Here is a 4538-nt window from a genome sequence, read left to right as displayed (position 1 = left end):
ACATCCTCCTATGCACAAAAAAGACATCCTCACAACTGTGCACCACAGGAATATTCTTTCCAGTGTCCACCACAGAGACGTACTTCCCACTGTAGACCACAGAGATGTCCTCCCTGCTGTCCACCTCAGGGACTTTCTTCACACTTTCCACCACAGAAATCTCCTACCCACTGTCCACCAAAGGGATGTCCTCCCCACATTCCGGCACAGAGATGTCCATCCCACTGTCCACAACAGAAATGTCTTCCCAACTGTCCACCCCAGGGAGATCCTCCCAACTGTCCATTACAGAGACGTCCTTTCCACGGTCCTCCAAAAATATGTTCTACCCACTGTCCACAACAGGGACATCCTCCTGTGTACTACAAGGACATTTGTATGACTGTACACAACATGGATGTCCTCAACAATATGGACTACAGGGAAGTCCTCACTGCAGTCCAACACACGAATACCCTCACTGTCAACCACAGGGACATCCTTCTGCCTGTCCACCACAGTGATGTCCTCCCCACTGTCCTCCAAAGGGACATCCTTCCCACTGTCGACCACAAGGACATCATTTCAACGGTCCACCACAGGGAATTCCTCTTCACTGTCCACCACAGGGATGTCCTTCCCATTGTCCACCACAGGGACATCCTCCTGTGCACAATGGGGATGTTCTTACCACTGTCCAACCCAGAGATGTTTTCTGCACTTTCCACTACAAGGACATCCTTCTCACAGTCCACCAAAGAGACATTCTCTTGTGTACCACAGGAGCGTTATCCTTACTGTCCACAAGGCCGTCATCCACACTGTCCACCACAGTGAAATCCTCTCAACTCTCCAACACAGGGACATCCTCTCAACTATCTACAATGCGGATGTCCTCCCAACTATCAAACACAGGGGTCATATCATAACAGGGATGTCCTTCCCACTGTCCACCACAAGGAGGTCCTACTCACTGTCCACCAGAGGCACACCTTTCCCTCTCTGAACCACAAAAAAGTCTTTCCCAATGTGTGGGGGAAAAAAAAGGCTTGGGGATCCCAAGGTTCCTCCTGCCATACTGTGGGTAGTCGGCTGGAAACGCTCTGGGTTTCTCCAGCTGGAAGTTGGGCCCGGCTGTTCATTAACTAAAAGTCTCTCCCTGGCTCCTCACGGTTCCTCATAGCGGCGCAGCCCCAACACACGAGGAAGCCCTTGGGTTTCCAAAACTGGTTTATTCACATGGCGGATCGTGGATGGATCTGGATGCATACACCTCAAAACCCAGGATCGACCTGAGTTAAAAGGGGAGGGGAGAAGGGGGGAGGGGCTGGGGAGGAATGTTTAATCGGCTCCACCTCTGGCCTTCAGGTACTTCATTAGTATGTAAATCTCTCTAGGGCCTGTTCACGCCCTCCACCTGTGTACATGACTGAAGGGTGGAGGTGAAATGGAGATTAGACCTTGTGTTAGGCCCAACATCCCACCCTTTTTTCTTTCATAAAAGGAGGGGCAACTCTGTGTTAATGAGAGATGTGGACCACGTGGAAGTGGGCCTAGGAACAGGGCTAAACATCCTACCATCCCTAAAAAGGGTCTCCGGGGTTTAAAGCCCGTTCAACCAGGCTATGTCCAAACCATCTCTTCACGGCCCAACATCTCACTGGTTTTTTTTGTGAAAATTTTGGATGAGGTGGTCAAAAGAAAACACTATGTAGGCCAGAGGGTGTAGCATAACTAAATCAAGGGTAGTGGGAATTGAGGGTAGGGTTTGGAAGGCAGGGAATCATTGAAACAATTAAATACAGATTGTACAGTTTGAGGGTAATGACATCTGATTAATCTAAATAGACATTATGTTTTCCTCACTAACATGTAACTTTAGCTATGTGACTTTGGCAAAAGAGTTTATTTGTAGCTGGAAGGTCTAGATTTGTCTTCTGTAGTGAGCATCTCTGGGTTCTGGCATGCATCTCTGGAGCCTGGTGTGGGTCTCTGGATTTCAGCATGTTCTGGGGTCTTCAGTCAGATGAGACGACTGGAAGAAGGCAGCTTAGCAGGTTTCAGGAGGTGGCACTGTCACTGGATCTCGGCGTGTCTCTGGAGTCTGTAGTCAGATGAGGTGACTAGGAAAAGGCAGCTTGGCATCTCAGGCAGGTTCCAGAAGATGGCTGGACTCTGTTGGATCTGTGGGTATACCTGTAGGATAATCACAGGAGGGAAGCAGCATCTTGGGCAGGGAGATGTCTGTAGGCTGGACATGGGGCATTAAATTGCTTGGGAACAAGCACCTTATGGCCTGTTGTTAAGATCCTGGAAAAGCAAAGGTGTTTGAGGAAAGTTTGGTCTTGGAAGGTATCTGAGTCTGTTTTTGGATGGCTGAGGGAGAAAAACAATGTTAATTTTGTATCTGGGATTGGCAGCAACAGTTTGCCTGTAAAAGAAATTAGTTGTTAATTAAGACTCAAGAAATGGTGATCAGCACGTTCACTTAAACTGTGGAAGGAAATTAGATGGCTTTTAAACCTTGAAGAAATTATAAAGGTTGAAAAAAAATAATGTTGGACATATATCACGAATATTAGAGAGAAAAGGCAGCATTAAAATAAAAAATTAACAAACATTTTGGTTGAAAAACACAAGCATTGTTGCTCTAGATGTTCCTGTTAGAAAGAAAAGGAAAATTTTTTGGTTGAAAAACAGGAACATTTGTTGCAGGTCCTCCTGTTGGGGAGGAGCAGTAATGGCGGGTTTAGAAGCAGTGGGGAAGGACCTTGTTCTGCGATGTGGCGTCCGGGTGCTCTGGCAGAGAGGACCTGTATTCCACCTTTCTTTTTATTAGAAATTTTAATTGTAGAGAAGGATTAAAAAGCTAACTTGAAGTTTATAGGGAGAGATACCTAGGCTTGATAGGAGAGCTAAGAGTCAGAGAGTGAAAGGCTATAGGAACCTCTCACCTAAGGAGGGTCACAGCAGGCACTGTGACTTGAAAGACTGCTGTTGTCTGTGAAGGAGCCCTCTCTGTGGAGCTGGGGGATGGGCAAAGTGGAGGCTAGAGGGTCTGCCATCTTGCCCTTGAGCTGGAAAGCACATGGAGAGGGAGAGACAGAGAGAAAGAGGAGGAGTTAAAGTAGAGAAGTTGACCAGGAACACATGGAGAAAGAGTGGGGCCTAGTCTTTTGAACTAGGCAGTAGCTAAAAATTAGAAGAAGCTAACAAGGAACACGTGGAGAAAGAGGGGGGAGACAGAAAGAAGCCTGCCTAGTTTTGTGAACTAGGCTGGGAATTACTCACTGTCCTGGAGTTTCGCGGAGAGGTTTTCTGTGGGCAATAACTGGGGAGAACACTCTTGGAGCTGGCTCTATCACCTGTAGCTGGCTCTACCACCTGTAGGGAACGATATGGGCTCGTGCGTGGGTGAGCGGGTCCCCTGCGGAACCTCGGGCGGTAGGTTGGATTCTGATGGACCAGGAGTTGTGTTCCCTTGGGGACTCCATCTTTCATCTGTCTAATCTCACCAGCATTATGGGGAGGTCTACGGCGCACAGCATAGCGGCTCCCTTCTACTGGAACTCCATCTGGGCCAGTCACATTTGTTGCTTTAGGACCCCCTTTTCCTACAACCACATCAAACTCTACAATTTCTCCCTCCCCCACACTGCGCAGATACTTGCGTGGATTATTCTTCTTGATGGCAGTCTGGTGTATAAACACATCTTCTTTGGTGTCATTTCGGTTTATAAATCCATATCCATTTCTGACGTTGAACCATTTGACAGTGCCAAGGACTTTGGTGGCGAGAACTTTCTTCTCCAACTCCTCGCTGCCCACGGGAGCTGAAGAGGCCGGGGCGGGTCCGGGGGCTGCGTCTCTGCCGGGGCTCCCCGCGAGGGGCGCGGCTGGCGCCGGGGCCTGGGGCGCGCCGCTGGCTGCAGGGCTCTTAGGCGCGGGGTCAGCGGCCTGCGGGAGCATGGTGTCGCAGGTGGTGGCCTCAGCCGCCTCGCTCATGCCGCCTCTCCGCTCTCTCCGGGCACCGGTTAGCGCGGTGGCGGTCGAGGAGGGGCCAGCTCGCAGCAGGCGGCTCAGGGGCGGGGGATGCGCGAGCTCGAGGTCTCCCTGGGTCTCCCGGCCCCGAAGATGGCAGGTTGTAGGGCATTCATCTTTCCAATGTCTTGTCTCCCCACATTTGAAGCAGATTCCTTCTGTTTTTACTGCTGCCACAAATGCCTGAGCTATGGATGTGACCTGGTGCGATGCAGTTCCTATTTCTCTGGTTGCCACAATCCACCTATCATGATGTTCTTCCCGGAGACCCTGGCAGGCTAGTCTAGACTCAGAAGTCATGCCTTCCCAAACAATGGTTTTAAGAAGAAGGTCTCTAGCTGTGGGATTGGAGATTTTTCTTTCTAAGCTCATTTTAGTTCTGAGGATAAAATCAGACAGGGATTCTCCAGGCTTCTGATGAAGGGAGAGTAGGGAGTGGGCAGGGTCTTGAGATCCTGAAGGTGGAGTAAGCCTATTCCAGGCTTGAATGGCACAGAGGCGGACCTGGTCATAGTAGC

General features: G+C 49.8%; 1 pseudogene; it reads right to left on the bottom strand.

Annotated features, from left to right (window-relative positions):
* Positions 1-3019: 3019 nt before the first annotated feature.
* On the bottom strand, positions 3020-4005 carry LOC117712711 (Y-box-binding protein 3 pseudogene; annotated as a pseudogene).
* Between the last annotated feature and the right edge of the window lie 533 nt (positions 4006-4538).

The sequence above is a fragment of the Arvicanthis niloticus genome, chromosome 7, assembly GCF_011762505.2.
Source record: "Arvicanthis niloticus isolate mArvNil1 chromosome 7, mArvNil1.pat.X, whole genome shotgun sequence".
Taxonomy (NCBI): Eukaryota; Metazoa; Chordata; class Mammalia; order Rodentia; family Muridae; genus Arvicanthis; species Arvicanthis niloticus.
Note: the sequence above shows the minus strand (reverse complement) of the source record. Positions and strands in the feature narration are given on the sequence as shown.